Here is a 20,440-nt window from a genome sequence, read left to right as displayed (position 1 = left end):
ACCATAGACGGGCTTGCTGCCTTCCTAAACTGTGTCAGGGGGATCTCAGGGACGGGCGCCAGTCCACGAACCGGTCGGTGAGAAACACTGATATACATGATCCATTAAAATGTCAGTCAGAGCCTAATAAAAACTCTCTTCTTCAGCACAATGCTAAAAGGGCAAAGATTGCCACTGATTTGATTACTGCCAGCGACTGAGAAGAAACTAAAAACATCCTTGGAGATGGTGATCAAAGCTCGTTTCCTGCACAAGAGGTAAAATCCCGCGTGCTCTCAGAAGCTGGAAAATTCTAAAATCCAAAAGAGAGTGAGGTAGGTCCTCCAGCACTCCAGATTTACATCGGCAAAGCCGAAGATGTGAAGGAACTTCTCAACAGCTTGAAGGACAGCAGTTTCCATGGTATGGAATCTTAGCTGAGTCTGTGCCTTAAGCAACAGGGGTTTGAGAACTCACTCCAATATAGTTCAAAGACATACGCCATCTTCAAAGGAAAAAACCAAAAGCAAACTTGGAATCATGAGTCATAGCCAGATATTCTTCTTGAGTATGGGCTGTCATGTTCTGTTTGAGCAGCTGATGATATCAATTAAAAGATATTGACAATAAAGTGAGTAGCAGAAAAAGCCAACACAGCTGTGATAAATTGGTGAGTGTTATACCATGGAAATAAGGAGCACACAGGTTGTTCCTCCATCTCCTGGAGGCAAAGAAGGGGCAATTTATAATCTGGAAGGGGACAGATTTTAAACCAAAATATAAGAAAAGCAATGCAAGCTCTACTACTTACAGAAAGAACATCCAGCTTGGCATGTAAAAACGAGGCAGGGGTAGACTTTGGGAGAAATAAAAGTCTCCTCAAAAAAATATTTTGAACAATCTCTAAGGCCAAAATTTGTCCCCTTAACCAAATTTCAACCCCATAGATGACCTGGAATATTATTTTTGCATTAAAAATTCTTAGTGCCAGGGGCAACTCTGTTCCCACCATATGAGCACGGAGGTCGGGCTCCAGGTCCAACAAGTCCTCGGCCTCTCTGCTGGGACTGCCAAGGAGGGGGCCAGCTGGTGTCATCTACAGGGATGTTTTCTGATGCAGACACCTGCTCATTAGGAACTGGGCAGAGACCCAACAAATTCATCTCATGTAGGCCGCCAACCTGCCAGCACCTGCTGCCTTCCCGTTACTGCCAAGCAAAGCTGGATTCAGGGCAGTGCCCTAGTCGTGAGGGGCCCATTCCCCACCCCCAGAGCCCCCCAAAACTCCTGCCCCGCCTGCACACACACGGTGTGAACTGAGATGCTCCTTTCTCCTGTGAGCCCAGAGTCCCCGTCCCCTCCCCCACTCCCCTGGGATGCCCCACTTCTCCCAAGGTGACTGCCGTGCCAGCCATCCCATCCCAAATGCAGGCCAGCGGCTGCTGCTTCTAGGTGGCGGGGCCTGCTTGTTCGCTCCTCCCCTGCTGCCAGGGCCTCCACTCACACCTCCATGGTGTGATCCTGGCCAGCTGGGACACCTCCTGGGATGGGGGCAGGTTGTGCCAGAGGGATGGGGGATCCAGGCCCCAGTCCATGTGGTGGGGGAAGGGGCATCCCGGCTGAGGGGTGCCCTGGCTCAAATTATATTTGGGGCAAGGGTCAGCTGGGATGGGGACCTCTTGGTGGTACTGCAGGGTGGGGTCTCCTGCTTGGCTTATGTTGGGGGGGTCCCCCAGTGCATGGGGTGGGGCTGCTGGCTCCCAGGAGCAGGGGGCTCACGATGGGGCGGGAGCAGGGGTTGCTGAGCTGTATGAACCCCGGGGCTCTGCCAGGGACGGGCTCCATACCACCTCTCTCCCTGTGCCCGGGCACTTGGTCTACAGCTTCTCCTTCCAGTCCTGCTTCCTCTTTTGGCCTCCCCTGCAGGGCACCATGGGGCATGCACACGGCCTTGTTGCTGAGGACGCAGAGGGAAAAAACAAACCCCGAGAGCCAGCTGCTAGGCCTTTCGAAACAGGCCTGCGGAAACAACCCCAGCGCCAGCCGCCCACGGCCCAACATATCAGCAGGTTGCCACGAGGCTGCTTGGCTGTGACCCTGAGGTCCCCAGAGGACCCCAAGCTAGCACTGCATTACAGGGCACGCTGGATTAGGGCCTGACCAGCTAACAGATCTCAGACAAGAGCTGTCAACAGGGAGCCAACACTGGATGGGAGGGTTCCCAGCGGAGCCCTGAAGTCAGACCGAGCGATCTGGATCGCTTGGGAAGCTGGGCCCAGGCAAACAAAACGTTTGTACAAGTTACAACTCTAGGAACAAGGAACACAGGACGCGAATGGGGGCCGGGATCCTCGAAAGCAGAGACTCTGGGGTCACAGTTGCTAAGCAGCTCAACATGAGCTCCCACGGGGATGTTGTGGCAACAAAAAGGCGAATGCAATTCTGGGATGTATGAACGGGAGCGGTGCCTAGGAGCAGCAGGGCGATTTTACCTCTCTACCCGGCCTTGGTGAGACCACTTCTGGGATACTGAGCCCAGTTCTGGGGGCTGCGTTTTAAGAAGGAAGTTGAAAATCGCAGAGGGTGCAGAAAAGAGCCACAGAAACGATTGCAGGGCTGGAGAAAATGCCTGACAGCAAGAGACTTCAAGAGACTATCTAGACTATCTAGACTTCAAGAGACTATCAAGAGTCAATCTATTTATCTGATCAAAGGAAGATTTAGAGGTGACTCGATTTACAGTCTGAGTGCCTGCAAAGGGAGAAAATACCAGGTTCTCATGAAGACAGACAGAGCAAGAACCACTGGCTGGAAGCGGAAGCCAGACAAATTAAAATCAGGTAAAAATTGTGACCAGGGAAGGTGGTTCACCACTGGCACAAACTACCAAGGGACGTGGAAGGTTCTCCATTGCTTGGGGTCCTCAGATCCAGCCTGGCAGCCTGTCTGGAAGATTTGCTTTAGCCGAACACAAGTTATTGGACTCAAAACAGGGGTAACGGGGTGAAATGTAATGGCCCGTGATACAGGATGGGCTAGGTGAGCTAATGTGGTTCCTTCTGGCCTTCAACTCCTGGAATCTATGAACCTTCTCACACAGAAAACAAGTCCTGTTATTGCCAAGAGAGAAAAAAAAGGGACAGTTTTTGTAGGTCCTACACACAAACAAACAAACAAAACCCCACACTCTGCATGAGCTCCACCTGCTCCCTCCCAGGCTTCACAGCTGCCAGCTGGCAGACACTGGCTACAGCATGGCTGATGCGGGGGCAGCGCCAGGAGGGCAGGTTCCTCTCAGCTCTGGGACAACGGCGCTGCCAGGAGGAGGGGTTCAGGCGCTGGAAATGGAGGAGACGCAGCAGGACTTTTCCTCCGCTCCAAGCTTCTTTGGAGAGAGGATTTCAAATAAGCCAGGGGAAAGGAGAGAAGAAAGCCCAGCCCACATGGGCAGGGCGGGGCTGGCAGGGCCTAGGAGGAGGGGATCTCCTTGCCGTGCTGCACAGCTCCCGACTCTCCCCATTTGCTGCCAGTCCTCAGCGTTTCCTTCACTCTCTCTGAGGTGAGTGCCAAGCCCAGCCCTGTGCAATCTGCACCGATGGGAGCAGGTCACCGGGTGTGGGGCACACGGCGCCCTGCCCTCGGGCCCATCGAAGCTTGGAGGGTGGATGGGGGGAGCACTGAACAGCCCCGAGCCTGGAGAGGAGACAGTCATGGAGGGGGCTGCACACCTATCGCTCCGGGAGGGTAGGCCAAGCCCTGAGGTAGGATGATGCCCTATAGGGGGCCCGCAACACCCTGGTATTTGCAGAGCGGGAGGGTCTCTGGGCTGGGCAGGGAGGCTCTCTGCTTGCTGCAGCTTGCCCGAGCTGGGCGAGTCGCCGGGCTGGTCAGGCCACCTGGCGCCGGCAGGGCGTGGGGCGACACACCAAGCACGCGTCTCCTGTAGACCTGGGGGAGGAGCCTCACCTAGCCCGCTGCTCCCATGCCCTCAGGCAGCTTGGCAAGAGCCCTGAAACAGGAACGTCATCTCGTCCCCTGGGGAGGAGAGCGACAGACACCCACCGGGGAGGTGGGGCGGGGGTGGCGGGGGCTCCACCTAGCCCAGGGCCTGGGGAAAGCTCTTCCCTCCAGTCTAGTATGATCTTAGACACCCCACACGATGGGGAGCCCCTTTCCCCAACTGGCACAGCTCCCTGGTGGGTGCTGACTGCACCCCCGCACAGCCCTTGGTCCCTGCGGGGCTCTTCACAGGCTGCTCCGTGTGTATTTTAATCACCCACCCAAAGTCCAGGCCCCACCCTGCAACCCCCAGCTCTGGGCACACAGCTGTGACCTCCCTTGCACTGAATACATTGGAGTTTACATACACACACCACGAGCATACAGTCATCGAACATCACCGTTGTGTACAACGACCACCGTGGAAGGGAACAGGTGCAAGAAATCCAGAGAGAGAAACCGGATTAGTGTATACCCATGTCGCTGTAATCCCAGGACTGTTGAAACGATGCTAGTTAAAAACAGAAGATGTGGAACCAGAAATTAACAAACTGAAGTTGGTGTGTCGGATATTAGGCCTAATTAGTGGACAAAATAATGCGGGGATGGGCTGTTCCACCCACCACTCCCTTCTGGGGTCCTTAAAGAGAGAGAGACTCTGGGGGAAAAGAACAGACAGAAGGACAGACACACAAGCATCAGCATCCTGGCAGCCACCCCCGACCCCAGCTCCTGGGACCCCTGACCTTAGTGCCAATCCTAACAGATGTCCTGACCAGACCAGGCCAGGCCAGAGAGAGGGACCCAGATGACACAGCCACCCCTACTGGCTCCAGCTGAATCCCATCCACCACCTGGGATGAAACAGGACCAGACATTAAAAAGCAGAAACAACCGCTCCAGCTAGGGGGAGCGGATAGCAAGTCTGACAAATCAGGATGGGGGTGAGGGTAACAGACGCCTGTATAAGACAAAGCCCCAAATATTAGGACCGTCCCTATAAAAATTGGGACATCTGGTCACCCGAGCGCCAGCCCATCTCAGTGAATAGAACTTCTCTTCTCCCCCAAAGGACAGTTACCCCCATCTTTGGTACCACCTAAGGGCTGGTCAAACAAGGGGGGGTTTCCTTCTAAAACTCTCCCCAGCTAAAGGGAAAGGGGACATGGGAGGCTGTGAAAAGGAAAGCCTCACTTAAGAGAATACATTTCACAGGCTTGAACTAGTTTTCTCCCTTTTCCATACCTTTAGTAAAGGCTAACGGGATGTTGGATGTTGCCTTTGCCATTGTGGAAAGCAGACATAGATCTCTGTACACCAAACTCAGGACCTTGTTTAACACTGTTTGATGCTAGACAGTGACTGGGTTACGTTAACTTCTTTGGCCCGTTTCTTCCCTTGAACTCAAGCAACCCCAGGTTTCTTTTTGGTCCCTTGCCTTTAACCTGAGAGGAGGGTCCCTCCAAAGAGTGTCAGGCTTCACTTCCTGTCTCAAACTCTTCTCCAGCGTTACTGTCCACTGTGAAGCAGCTCCCACATTCCACCCCAGAGGTGGCTGCATTTCAGTGATGGGTGTGCAACTCCTCAACTTATTGGGCAAGATTCTGCCACCTGTCCTCCCGTTTAGTAGTAACTAGCCGCAGGGAGGTCTGTGGGGCAGCACGCGGCGTAAGGCACTGATCAGCAAGCGTCAGAGTGGTGGAATGCAGGCTATTATTATTTTATTCCCAAGACAAACATTTGATTTCCCAAGAATCGAGGTTGCTCAAGCGCATTTCCTTTGGACAGAACCACTGCACATCCAGCGAAACAGCTGCTGAGTCGACGCTCACATCCACCCGCAGCCCGGCTCATGTGCCCAGCCAAACACACCCATGGACTCCTTCCCCCAACAGCAAACTCCCCCTCAAGTCAAACCGCTTCCCGGTGTGCATCTCAGCTCCCAGCTAGATCAAGGCACGTGTTCCGCAGATACACACGCGACAGTCATGTCAATCATGTGCTATTTGCAAGTGAAGGAGTCGGAGGCTGGGATAGGCCCCACCGACAAGCACGGGTTTTATGTGCATACGTAGTTAGGGCCCTACCAAATTCACGGCCATGAAAAATGCGTCACAGATCGTGAAATCTGGTCTTGTGGGTGCTTTTACCCTATACCATACAGATCCCACAGCCTCTCTCAAATTGGGGATCCTGAGCCAAAAGGGAGTTGCAGGGGGGTGGCAAGGTTATTTTAGGCAGGTTGCAGTATTGTCACCTTTACATCTGTGCTGCCTTCAGGGCTGGAGAGCAGCGGCTGCTGACTGAGGGCCCCGCTCTGCCGGGAGCAGCACAGAGGTAAGGGTGACGACACCACACCAGGCCATCCTCCCTTCTGCGCTGCTGCTGGCGGCGGCTCTGCCTTCAGAGCTGGGCTCCTGGGAAGCAGCCGCCCCTCTCCAGCTCTGAAGGCAGCGCCATCACCGGGACCAATGCAGAAGTCAGGGTAACGGTACCGCAACCCCCCCCCCCCCCGGACTCGGTTTTGGGTCAGGACCCCTACAGTTACACCACCATGAAATTTCAGATTTAAATAGCTGAAATCAAGACATTTATGATTTTTTAAATCCTATGACCGTGAAATTGACCACAACGGACCGTGAATTTGGTAGGGCCCTATACATAGCCATGGTTTGTGATGTGCTCATTGTTACCCCACTTGTCTTAGTGCCAACTGTGGGCTAATTCCTCTGGGGCCCTGCACCTGGTGTCACCTCTTACGACAGGTGCCAGATGGCCATCTCTCGTGACAGCAGGTGTTTAACTTAAAGCACCAGTTCCTAGAGTCATGTGAATGCAGGAGAATATCAGCTGCCATTTTAAAAAAAAAAAAAAAAAAAACAGGTACCTTTCTAGCCATGGTGGTTGTGAAAAGCCTGAAAATGTGACCCAAACAGCATCGAACCCAGAAGGCAATTGCAAAGAACCCTGCCTATATTTATTTTAATCACAAGGGTTTTTTAAGCCAGTCTCATGACCGCGGTGGTGATGGTGGGGGACCGGGGCTGGCTCATGGTTTTTGAGCATTCAATGTCAGTGCAAGGCTAGTCTATCCCGACCGGGTAGCATTTTGCCCTCCCTTCGCACTGGAGTGACCCAAGACCCACAGTGCCGGGGCCTGTAGGGGGCACACATGGAGCGCATGCAGCCACCCGCTTACATTCTGCCTGCAGCACGTCCGCAGCAGAGAGACAGACCAAGAGGAAGGAGCTCGAAGAAGAGCAACAACAATCATCAGGAGGAAAAGTGAGGCTAATTCAGTAGAGCTGATGAAAAGCTACAGAGAGCGCTGCTCCAAAAAGCCTCCCGAGGAAAATACACGACCACAGGGAAGAGTAAAGCGTTGTTATGGAATAAACCCTGGTTAGGCAACAGGAAGCAGTGAGAGGGAACAGCTGCTCTGCAGAGCACAGGAATGAGGAAGTGCCCCGGGGTGGGCACTGGGGCCAGCGACACTTAAAGGGACAACGGCCACTTCAAGTCTCGTCCCCTTCCAAAAGGATCTGCAAACTCTCCCCAGGACTAACAGCCACCCCATATCTGGTGGTGTTGGACTCACCTGGCCCGAACTGTTCTTACAAACCAAAGGATAAAAATCCATTTAAAACATTGGATTTTTTAAAATGTATATAAATATTTTTTTAATTACATAAATTACATTTGAAATTGATGACCTATGTTAAGGCCTACATTTATTATAATCTATCAACATCATTTAATTTAAATACGAAATAATACTATGAAGCAGTACATGTTCGCTGCCAAGTTTTAAAGAAAGTCAGACCACTGAACCGGTAGAAGTTGCTGGTGAAGCACCTGGAACCCGAGTTTGCTGAAATTCTAAACTATTTTAGAATATTTTCTTCAGATCAGCTTATTCAGCTAGGTCAGTTCAATGACTACTAGTTCCTTCAAATTAAGAAACCAATTGGGAGATGCAAAAGCAGGAAAGCTTGTTTTCCTCTCCCAATCTGTAAATAAAAACTAGGTGTGAGAGGATGAGCTCTACTAATTCTAAAACCTTGAGGGATGTGGTGACTAGAAACAATCCATTCAGTTCACTAACTGCAGATACTTCCTTTCTTTTATAACTCGTTAGTTTTAAATGCAAAACATGTTTTGATAAACTTTTTGATCAATTGTTTTTTCTCAAGCATCCAGCACTTTTAAGTTAGTTTAAGGGGAAAAAACGGTGTTTTTGTGCATTTTTAATTGAATTTGAATTCTCATCCAAGTTAAACTTAATCATCTATTGTATAAGAAACGTTTCATTCCCCATTTTCTAATTTAATAAAAATGTAAAAATTAAGAAGATGAATAAATGTATTTCAAACTGCATAATTGCTTAAATAAAAGTGTCTCAATATAGCATATCCTCCTGGTTAGCAAAAAGAAGCCCCGAATTTAGCACAAAGGCTGCAAATCAATGTGTTTTAATGGTTACCAGCCAACGCGAACTAACCTGTCTTTAGAAAAATAAAAAGTGCAAATGCAAAACATGATTAAAATTGTTTATTTAAATCAAGGTTTCCTCTTTGTAACAGAGCAGGTTGATTTAAATTAGCAAATGTAGTTCTTGTCCTTGTTTCTGCAGGGAAGACTCTCTCCAAACAGCTGACTACCCAGAGGAAAACTGACACTGACTATCCAGTGCGCTGTCAGTTACTGTTAGGTGCAGCTTTCCACGTGGAAATGTCCCGGTTAGACTGATGTTGTCCCTGTAATACTGGGCATTTGTCACTGTGCTGGGTGCTAGGGTCAGTCTGGAGAACGACAACCAAGCTGTTGTGAAAACACGGGCCCCTGTCACGAGAGCAATGGTAAGCGACAGACAGAGGACTAGGGCACACAGTTCTGATCCTGTCCACCCAATGCAGTGGCCCCGATCCCCACATACACTCCGGGGGCCATTACAGTGGACAGAGTAATGAGCAGGAGGAAGAAAGGGGCTTAGAAGTGAAATTTGCTAAGTCCTGGATCCTCAAAGGCTGAAACCAATAGAAGTTAGGCACCAAAATACCTTTCAGGATGAGTCTGTCAGGTTGGTAATTGCCATAGTGCAGTATGAGAAGTTCCTGATTGATGGGGCCGGGGTAGATCTAGTGGGGAGGGTGCTGGGAGACCTGGATGCAATTCCTGGCTCTGCCAAAGACTCCCTGTTTAACTTGGGCAAGCCACTTAGTCTCTCTGTGCCTCAGTTTCCCACAAAAAGAATATCGCTGCCCTGCACATGAGTAGTTCCACTGACTTCACTAAGTTTCCTCATATGCTTAAAGTTAGGCACTTGCCTTTAAGTTCCCCGCTGAACCAGGGCTCAGACACGACCTAGGGTGCAATTCTTAACTCTGTGCCACCCTTCTCCTTTAAGACACCCTCACTTGCCCCGCTCTGCTTGACTAGAACCTGCTGCAGCTTCCGCTCAGCCCCAGTGGCCAGAAAACAACTGGCTGAGCTAGTCCTTCCTGGGACGCAGGTAAGAAGAAAATGGGGAAAACCTCGAACGTGCCAGGAGCTGTACAAAGCCAGAACAAAACGACTGTCTAGGAGAGTTCTCTCGCTTCCATTCTCGGGAGAGCTAAGCATGCGGTAGTGATTTAGAGACTTAAAAAAACCAAACAGTTACGTGCCATTCACACCACACATGCCAGTGGCGGATTACCCCACGGGCCAACAGGGCCCATGCGCAAGGGCCCCAGCCAATTTGGGGGCCCCGGAAAAATCTTCCCTCGCCATGACTCCAGGATTGGAGGAGCTCTTGCTCTCTGCAGCGGGGGGAGAGAGGCATGGACAGGAGTGAGCGGGGGGCAGGGCTGTGGGGAAAGGGGTGGAATGGAGGCAGGCCATGGGCAAGGGGATGGAACAGGGTGGGGCCATGGGCGGGGCTTCAGGCAGAAGGGGCAGGGCCGCAGGTGGACAGGGTGGGGCAGGGTCATGGTTCCAGCACCAGGGCCCCACCCTTGCTCCAGCCCAGGGCCTCAGGAGACCTTAATCCACCTCTGTCTCACACACACACACGCCACACTCACCAGGAATCCCCAAAGCAGAAAGGGAGCTGATGATGAACAGGGAAAAGCTCTGCCTCAGAGTGTGGAACAAAGGACAGAAACCGGCCCCAAACACCTGGCCAGCGTGGGCCTGCTGCTGAGTGCACGAAACGGGATTGTTTCTTGGGCACCATGTCCATCTTCCTGCCTGTACGCTTGGTGTCACCCATCTGCTGTAGCCCACCTTCGACGCTCTCTGGGGCAAGGACCGTACTGTGTGTTCCTTTATCTGTGTGTACAGCACCTGGCACACTAGGACCCTTGGTGGGCGCCTTTCAGTGCTACTGGAATACAAAGAGCTGCCATCTCCTGGATGGAAGCAGGCTTGCTTGACTGTGTGCCATAGGCCCTGTACTGGTGATGAGTGCATATCACTAGCCCCACTGTACAGAGGAGGAAGCTGAGGCATGGAGACAGGCTATAAGGGAGGTACTGGATAGACAGTGGTAGAAGCCATGCTTAGCTACTCTCAGCCAGAGCTGATTTCAGCTAGGAGTCACTCTTTGCAGAGCTCTCTTCACCCCTCAGATGTCAGGCAAGGGAACTGGGGTAATCGATGCCAGCAGCTGAGCAAGGGGGAGTAGGAATTGGGGTCAGCTCTGTGCAAACACTGCTGTGGTCCAGTTTGTCTGGCATCCTGTACCTAACAGTGGCTGGTGCTAGTTGCTCCAGAGGATATCAGAATGCCTCCTCATCTCCCACAACCATGCATTTCCCACGAAACCTCTTCCTGACCCCAGCTGCCGATCAGTTTATGCCCTGATGCATGAGGATGAAGAGCCAATAAACAGATTCTAGGCTTGCAGCAGAAACTGATGTACCAAGATTTAAGGGCATGTGCAGAGGGAAAAAACAGGAGCCTTCCCCTTATCCAGTTCCCGCATCTGTCTTTCAGCTCCCAGAGCCAGAGGGAACAGCACTTCACTGCTCTTTAAACAGCCTTCTTCCACATTATTCATGCCCTCCCGGGACTTCACAGTACAGCTACTTGAAAGCAGAACTTTGCTACCAACATTTTGCTACCCTGCACCGCATGACCAGCATGGGGGACGACAGGGGACTTTCCAGGCTTGTGGGGATTCTAGAAATAATTTAAGTTGCACTCTTAAAAAACAGGTATCTTTGGAAAGACTTAAAAAATACTTAATTGGCCGAATATTTGTAGTAACTGGCACCAACCCACCAGTAACAGGCAGGGCAGGATACTGGCTGAGCTAAGCAATTAGGAACAGAAAAGGTCACCAAGTCCCACCCCTCCCACTAGGGAAGGGTTAGACGGGAACATTGAGAGACAACAGAACTTTGCATGGTTGCCGTTGCTTTAAAAAACTATCTGGTCACGCTCCGGGCTCCACAACCAACCAGCAGGGGGTGCAGCATTCTGCTAGCCACGCCCGCACCAGGGTACTTACACGAACATAGAAGTAACAGCCGCAAAGTTACGAAGAGCACGCTCTGGAGGAGAGGTGTGCGGATCCAGGTGTAGCTGGCTACTAGACACGGCGCCAAGAGACAGTGCTCGGGAACGTGCGGTGCAGTGCTTGGGTTTTGCAGGACCAATAAAATTTGCCGTGCTCTGCAAACAGCTTCTGGCCGTGGGCTGGCCACCACACATGGTGCTGGGGCAGCAGAAACCAGCCTTGGCCCACATGGAAGGGGCTAGGAATGGTTGGTAAGAGAGGCTTGTGAGCAGCTGCTAAGAGAAGGAGGTAAAGAACGCTGGAGAGTGCAAAATACAACATACAACAACAAAATCCTGGCCAGCCGGGGACATAGGCTGCACCCTGTGTGCATCTGGAACGTCACAGCACCACGGGGATAGCACCCTGATCTTACTGGGGATAGCTCAGTGGTTTGAGCATTGGCCTGCTAAACCCAGGATTGTGAGTTCAATCCTTGAGGGGGCCATTTAGGGATCTGGGGCAAAAATAAGGACAGTACTTGGTCCCCCTGTGAAGGCAGGGGATTGGACTCAACTCTATGACCTTTCAAGGTCCCTTCCAGTTCTATGAGATCGGTGTATCTCCATATTATCTATTATTACTGCTCCACAACACCCCTATCTCTTCAGCCAAAGGAGACCCTCCACTCGCCATTAGCAGTGCAAGGCCTAGGACACATGCACAAGCAGTTCTGATTCCATCCAGCAGGGGGCAGTGGCGCGTGCGCACACACACTAACAAACCCAGTTACAGTGCAAACTCACATCCAAGGGCTTTGCTGCTCAGAGCTGCGTGGCGGGCAGCTGGCCTCCTGGGCATCCCTTCGCGTCGGACGGCTTGCCAAGGGCAGCCCTGCCTGGTGGGTCAGACGCCTGCCCTGGGAGTTCTTGCCACATGGCAGGGAAGGGAAGTGGAGGTTTCAGATCGGTGCTTAGTCACAGCCAGAAAGGAAATGACACACAATAGGTGAGGAAACATCCCCTCTTTGCAAGCAGAACCTTTCCTAACTCCAACGCAGGCCACGCGTGCTCACAGAACGCTCTCCAGCGCCCTGACAAGGGGCCCATCGCCACCGGCAGCCCCGCCGGAACAGCCAACGCAGAGCACAGCCAACAGCCCGAAGCAGGGGGTGTGTAACCATGGACAGCTGCCAAATGCAGGAGGAAAATCAGCCCCTTTCCCAATATTCCAGCTGTGACACTCTGCCCCGGCACAGCCCAGAATGCAACACGCTCCCTCTAGACACGGTCACCAAATCTGGGGGCAAACCTGTATTTGCTACCCTTGGCTCAGTCAATGCCAGGACCCCTTCTGACCCACTGCAAAACAGAGCTTGGCTTCTCTCTCTCACCAACCAGCTTCCTGTGCTCACCGGCCTCCTTTCGGTATCTTTTCAAGCTCTGAGCCTTCCCTGTTATGCATCAGTCGCGAGACCCCCATCAGGGAGCCTCCCTGCACCCTGGAAAGACCAAGGGGCTGGACGCAGGAGATCTTGTCTCTCATCATGGAGACAGTCACACCCCTCAAGGAGCAACCCTTTAGAGGAGATCTCTTTCTCCTAAGTGCACCTATGATCTTGTACTCTAGGCCATAAATGTCACCTACCTATGTTTCCACATAGCCAGACCTCATCCTTATGGTCCACTTTCCTGTCTCCTCTCTCTCTCTCCTTTTTTTCTACTCTTCTGCTCCTTTCTCGCTTCTTCCTATATCTTTCTGGCCAGTCAGGTAATTGCATAACTGACCCCCGCCCCCCACATCCACACCGCCCGAAGAAACACAGAATCACTTGTGGGCAGCTGCAACTGCCTTGTCCACCGGGTTTCTGCCCAGAATCGCCTGCTTTCACACACCGCACTTCTGATCCTCCCAGGAGAGCAGGCAGAGGGAAGCTCTGGTTTGCTGGCAGCTGGTTATTGTTACTGTACCAGGACCCGGACATTCTTGGAAAGCCAGGTAACCAAAAACCATCAAGGCAAATAAATTACATTGAGAAAACAGATTCAAGTTTCCAGTTCTTCCACGCTCTCCGCGCACAGTTCTGCTGGTGCCCCTCAATCCCGACCCGCAGCCCGCTGCTCTCCAAGCCCTGGGCTCCCCCCTCCCCAAGATCTGCCAGTGCCCCTCACTCCTGATCCGCAGCCCCCCGCTATCCCAGCTCTGGGCTCCCCCCACTCCCCACTGCTTTGCCTGTGCCCCTCAATCCCGACCCGCAGCCCCTGCTATGCCAGCTCTGGGCGCCCCACACATTGCTCTGCCAACAACTCGGTCCCAACTTGTAACCTCAGTTCCAGCCCTGAAACTCTGGGGATAAGCTACCAGTACCCCTGAACTGCGGGTTTTCCTTTGTGGGAGGGTTCAGTATAAATGGGGCCAGGAATGATCCTCAAGCCCTTTCCCCTCGTGACCTGGGATCTGCTCTGCATGGTGCTGCTCAGTGAGCAGTTGGGTTTCCTGGTTGAAGCAGAGTGTTAACCCCAAGCCCTCAGAGAGATTTCTGACTGTCATTGGGAGCCAGCCAAAGTTTGCTCAGCGCTTTGGAAATGTAAAGTGCTCGGTGAGTGCCGGGTAAGATTACTGCCGAGATTAACAAGAATTGACCTAGACAGTAAATATTGGCAGAGCCACAGGCAGCCAATAGCATCACGCCCAGAGTTTCCGCACTCACAGGTTTGAATCTCGGCACGTTAGACTTGGCCCCTCAGCCTTCCCAGGGAACAGAGTCAGTGCACAGACGCTATTGAGACCATGGGTCAGGAGCTGGAGTCAGGCTCCAGCAACCTACAGGAGTGCAGCTGACCTGGAGTCGGCTGCCTGACTGGTGGGAACCGTGCCCCGCAGCAGCAGTTTGGGGGCTGCTCAGAGCATTCGCCCATGGCTGCGATAGGACCTGTTCCTCCGGGTTGCCAGTCCCCTCCTCCCTTGCCTTGCCTCACTGCAGGCGAGGGTAACCTGCTCTGAGTCTCTGCTCCGATGTCTGCCTCCGGCTCCAGTCCCAGTCACCAACTCCTGCTCTAACCCCTGGGCATGACCACCATGTCCTGGTCTCCGACACCATGGCAGGTTTTGTAAGAGCGAGGAGTTACTCCAGTGGCCCTGGAATCCTGCCAACGGGGCTCAGGCCAGGCTGACTCAGTAGGGCAGGATCCGCTTGCTGACTCCATCCTCCCTGGCTGGAATCGGGTGCAGCTGCAAGATTAACTGCCCAGGCAGCACCTGGAGGAGCAGCCAGGGAGCAGGGACTGATCAGACAGGCAGCTCAGCTGGGCAGGAACAGGAGGGGCCTGTATAAAGCCCAGGCACTGTAGGAAGGAGCAACAGGTTCTTGCAGGAAAGCAGGCCACAGCTGCAGATACGGGGTCCCCAGGCTGGCACCCGGAGCAGTGGGTGGGCCTGGGTTCCCCTGCTGGCCGCTGGGGAAGTGGCACAGGCTGGGCAGTGAGCACGAAGATTGCCAGAGTCCATGTGTCAAGAGAGACTTTGGTACCCCCGGAAGGGGAAGCGCGCAGTGACCTGGCCGGAGGGGCCAAGGCACGAAGAGGGACCACAGAGGGTTGAGGTGCAGAGGGCAGGAGGGATGCTGCCAGAGGCGGGCGCAATGCCTGGCCAAAGCTAATCCCCAGAGCAACCAGGAGGCAGCGAGTGGACCCAGTGACAAGGGGGCACATTTGGAGGCCAGCTGAAGGTGCGCATGCTCCAAGCATGGCCTGGGGGAATGGCTCTAGTCACCGGGCCATACAGACACAGACCGCTCTTTCTCGAGGGGCAGGACATCCTGCTGATCACGGAAACCTGACGGCAGCGTCCCCACCGGCACACGCTCAGCGTCCCATCAAACGCACTGGCAAGTCCTGCGGCCGAGCCCATGGACATCACTCTGCAGCCATTCTTCTTAGGCCACGTCTCCAACACAAAAGTGCATCAACCTCACGTATGTCGGCACGCAGCCCCAGAGGTTATTCCATCGCTTGTGCGGGTCCCCACACGGCTCCTTGTGGCGGGGTGCGCGCCCCCACCCGGAGCGCAGTTCTGAGTTTACTGTCAGCGTGGGGCATCGGGGGACGGCCCCTGAAAGCCAGTAACGGTCAAGGTAAGCAGCATAGGGTCTACACTGACATGGGGAAAAAATATTCCTCCGAGCCAGCCAGCAAGCAGAGATTTGCATATTGCTATCTGATTGGCTGAGAGGTGGCCAATACTTTTGCTCTGGATGAGCTGCAGGTTCCCGAGTTTGATGGCTCTTCCCCCGCCTATCTGAAGTCCTGCTCTCTCCCTGCCTTTCTTCCCCCTGGGCAATTTAAGCCTCTGCTTGTTTCATCACATCTAGGTCTCAGAACCCGGCCAGTGACATCACATAGGTTGCTACAGCAGCAACCACGGATGTGACGGGCGGACGGGTGAAGCAACTGGCGTGTGAGTAAAGAGCCGGGAGCCCCACATTTGCAAGCTGGGTCTTTCTCTGAGAGGCCAAGCCCCGCGGGAAACAAAATCCCAAGCTCTCCCTGGAGATCTGTCTCATTGCAGAAACCGGGTAAGGAAACAAAACCATCGCTCCAAAAGTGAATTGGTTCCATCTACAAGGTGCATGGTGGAGAAACGCCAGCCCGCTTACCTGTACACCATCACTCCTACCCCATCTGGGTCTCCGGCAAGCAGGGCTCAGGTACCAGACCTGCTGCTGCTCCAGTCCTGGGGCTCCCCCACCACAGATGTGCTGATGCCTTGGGCCTCCTCTGGCCACGCCCCTCAATCCAGACCCTTGTTCCTGCAGGCCTGAGCCCCCAGCCACCCTCTGCCAATGCACCTGAACCCAACTGGGCCCACAGACATCTGTGGCTGCCCAATTCCTCTTGACAGGGACCTCCGGCGACCTCCCTTCATTCAGAACGTCTCCCTTTGCACGTGGAAGGCCTTGATTTTCCGTTCTGAGCACCTGCCCACCTCCTACATTTGACAACAGGCAAATTAAGAACAAAGAAAGCAAGAGCCACAGAATATGTCAGCAAAGTGACTCAACCCCCAGCTCGCCCCATGTCCACACACAGACATGCAGCAGGCTGGGGGGCAGGGGAAGGGGAGGGTCCTGAGCTTTCCAGGAGGCTGTTTCCCTCCCAACTGCATCACCTGAGTGGGATTTGAACCCCGGCCTTCAGAAATGGTGCATAAAAGACAAACAATAAGACCCAGTCCCCGCCTCCAAGATCCTACGCAGCAGAGCCACCGTCACGCCATCCCCGGGCGATGCTCTGGAACTGCTCCCTACAAAGCCAGGCAGGACTCTGGGGGAGTCTCCTCTCCGGGAGCAGACTGTCTGCAGGACACACAGCTCCCCCGGCTTCCACCTTCCTGGGTCTGACCTCAGAGCATTCAGCCTCCTCTGCCCCTCCATGCGCTTCCCACAGCTAGTCTGCCCTGGTGGGGCTCCTGGGGAAGCCAGTGGGCCCTGCACCCCAGTTCCGCAGTCAGACGTGACTCTCAGCCAGTCAGTAAAACAGAAGGTTTATTAGACGACAGGAACACTGTCTAAAACAGAGCTTGTAGGTACAGAGAACAGGACCCTCAGTCAGGTCCATCTTGGGGGGCAGGGAGGCCAGAGCACCATCTGGGCCTCCCTCCATTTCCCCAGCCAGCTCCCAACTGAAACTCTCCTGCCCCTCCTCTGGCCTCTGTTTGTCTCTTTCCCAGGCCAGGAGACCACCTGGTCTCTTTGTTCTCCAACCCCTTCAGTTGGCACCTTTGCAGAGGAGAGGCCCAGGCCGTCAGTGGCCAGGAGATAGGGTGTCGGCCATTCTCTGTGCAGACACCATCACACTGGCCCTCTAGGGCTCTGCAACAATCACACCCTCTTATCCCACCACCTAGATACTTAAGAAATACCTGGGGGAAACTGAGGCACCCATACAGTATTCAGAGAAAACATTAAGAACATTCCCACTTCATCACAGCCATGCAGTGCAAGTGCACGGGCCCCTGGTAAGAGCGTGGAGAAGAACCCAGGGATGACTGGCGAAGGAAGAAGGTTTGAGGGAGGGACACCAGGAAAGAGGAAAGCAAGTGAGTGGAAAAGAGGGGAGAGATACAGCAGAGACAGGGCTCTGTAGGGCCTTGGCCAGAGCTCAGATGTGCTGAGATGGAAGGCTAAGCTTGCAAAGGCTTTCTGCCATCCAGCCCCAGGCTGATCCCCAGGTGATATCAGGAATGGCAATACCATGTAATGGGGCAGATGAGACATCTCATAGGGACTTCAACTCTGAAGTCGCAGGCACTGGCCCTTGCTAGAGACACGATATTCAGCTCTACGGACCCATGTTCTGATCTAGGCTGGCAAACTGTATGTTCCTGAGAATAGGACTAAGGAAAAAAAATAGACAAGAGAGAATCTCCCTGCAACGCCGATTCAGAGAGCCTGTCCTCCCATGCAAACCAGCTCACTCTCTACCGCCATTCTGTTGGACAAGGCATCAGGCAAAAATTCCCTTTGAGGCTCTATTCACAAAGGTGGGAGGTGATTTCTCAACCTCCCAGCTGGCCAGCATCCCTGTTACCGTATGAAATTCATACAGTCATCCTGTTCGTGCTGACAAAGATTAATGCTGCTGGAATTTATTGGAAGCCCCTTTGATTCTTTCTGTAAACGAACATCTCATGCACATCTTCATGATCGCTCTCAGTTTAAACCACACCCGCTACTTCATTTAGGTCTAGCCAGTAACCTCAAACGGAACATCAAATTTAACACGCCTTGGCTAGTTTAAGAGATCATAGAATCATAGGAGTGGAAGAGACCTCGAGAGGTCATCTAGTCCAGTCCCCCACGCTCATGGCAGGAGTGGGTATTATCTACTATTTGTCTTTTTCCAAAACTAAATGATCCCAATCTTTTCAGGCTCTTCCCCGTGTGGAAACCCATGGAAATGAGCCCCAGATCATTTTAATCACGTTGCTCGGAGGTGGCTGCGCGGGGACCATTTAATGTGAGGAAAGGGCAGACTGGCTGAAACCGCAGTAAGCAGAACCCAGGAAAATATTTGTGTGCCTCACTCATTTTTCACAGGCAGTTTAGCCTCTCCAGGCCAGATTTTTGTTCTGTGTTTGTACATAAACTAGCACAATGTGGTCCTGCTCCCAGAGGGGGATCCCTAGGCATTCTCAAAATACAGCCATAGGAATAAAAAGAAAAGGAGGACTTGTGGCACCTTAGAGACTAACCAATTTATTTGAGCATAAGCTTTCGTGAGCTACAGCTCACTTCATTGGATGCATACAAGGCACTCCATCAGAAATGGGAATTCTCTGGAAGTTAGTTAATTTAAAAAACGCTACATTTCTTTTCAGCAAGGGAAACACCAAGCGACTGATTGACTGTAAAGAGGAACAGCGAAACTGACTCTACAGAGCCCTGTAAAATGCCACATGACAAAGCGCAAAGACAGAGATTTGCTTTTCTGCGAACGTCTCTCAGGTTTCCTAGTCTTATGTGCTACTTTTAACTATCGTAGGTCCAACATTTTCAGATAGATCCGATTTTCAAGACAACCGTGTCCCTTTACATTATTTCTTAAAGGAGGTGGAAGGCGGAGAAACCGACTTCATTAACTCCAGACTCTTGAGTTTTATCTCAATCCTTAAACCTTGATTCTGACCTGACCACAGTCTGTAGCTGGGTGACATGGTAACAGGTTCTTATTTACAACCCCTTCTCCCACCTGTTAATTAAACATGAACAATGATCTTACAAGAACAGACAGTTCCCACACAGCTCTGCTCCCGGTCTGAGCCGCAATTAACCATTCATAACCACATTGTTCTAGTCGGTAACAGTGCTGCAGACACCAGGTCGAGATAAAAAATACAACATCCACTACACCACTATCAATTCCTGCCTGGATGTTTCCCACTAGCGGACACCTTCATAAAGTTAATGTGCAAAAGACAAGCGGACTTACCTAAGGTAGTTCACAGAATGGAAAGAGAGAAGAGGCGGCCCAAGACTTCTTGGAAGCCCATGGAGGTCTGGCTTTGAATTCGATGTTAGAGAGGGGAATTTGAAATTCGGGTTGGGGTTTTTTCTAACTTCAGTATCTGAAATAAAAATGAGAGAGACACTTCCTCAAATCATCAGAAATAGACATGGGTTTTCAGCTACCAAGCGTGAAAACTCCATAACTTTGGGAGGAGGAGTATAAACAGCCTAGCCATGTCCGTAACAACCCCCTTCATTTCCCCTCTTATTTGTACCGCAAGTAACCCCCGGAGACCTCAATCAGGGCCCCACCGTGGTAGGTGCTGGACAGACCACATGTCTTGCCTTGTCTTGGAAATCTTGCAGTACCAGAAGCTCAGTTAAAAGGAAGGAATTCATATGCAAGCAACCAAACCCCAGGCAGGCAAGAGTGACACCCAGCTTAGGTTGCAGTACTTAAGTCTCTCACTTTCCCATAGGTCTGTGCCTGTGACTCAACAGTATCTAAATACCTAGGTAGAGAGAGGGAACTCGGATTAGCTGTTTTGCAGATGACTTCAGACCTTTGTAATAAAAACACATGTACATTTCAGAACCCCGGGAGACAATCCCAGCTCCCAAAGAATCTATAGTGTAATCTCTGGGAGCAATGAAACCTTAACAGCAGCTGTCAATTAATACTGGCTCTCCTAGGCAATATTATCCGAGGGAGAATTGTCCAGGAGAGCCTTGTAGGATTGGTCCCTAAAGTTTTGCAGGACTATATACGCTATCCTGGGCAATTATATTATGGTCACATTTTTCAGAGTTGGGTGTCTATATTTAGACAACTAAATCCACACTTAAGCAATTAAATAAGTGTCCTTATTCTGTGTCTGGCTAGAAGCACCCAAGTTTGAACACTTACATCCACACACAGGTCCCTGTTTAGTGTGTGACTCAGGTCCTCCTGCCCCTTTCTGCTGCAACAGCCT

At 52.2% G+C, this 20,440-nt stretch overlaps 1 protein-coding gene across 2 annotated transcripts in view; it reads right to left on the bottom strand.

Moving 5' to 3' along the window:
• The window catches only part of IRF5 (interferon regulatory factor 5), a 38,631-nt gene that overhangs the window by 10,095 nt on the left and 8,096 nt on the right, over positions 1 to 20,440 (bottom strand). For both annotated transcript variants that reach the window (XM_073328967.1, XM_073328966.1), the window contains one exon: positions 19,450 to 19,585. The gene's annotated coding sequence lies outside the window, so the exon portion shown is untranslated. The remainder of the gene's footprint in view (positions 1 to 19,449; positions 19,586 to 20,440) is intronic.

The sequence above is a fragment of the Lepidochelys kempii genome, chromosome 1 (genome assembly GCF_965140265.1).
Source record: "Lepidochelys kempii isolate rLepKem1 chromosome 1, rLepKem1.hap2, whole genome shotgun sequence".
Taxonomy (NCBI): Eukaryota; Metazoa; Chordata; order Testudines; family Cheloniidae; genus Lepidochelys; species Lepidochelys kempii.
The sequence above is the reverse complement of the archived record's forward strand: the minus strand, read 5'-3'. Positions and strand labels throughout refer to the sequence as shown.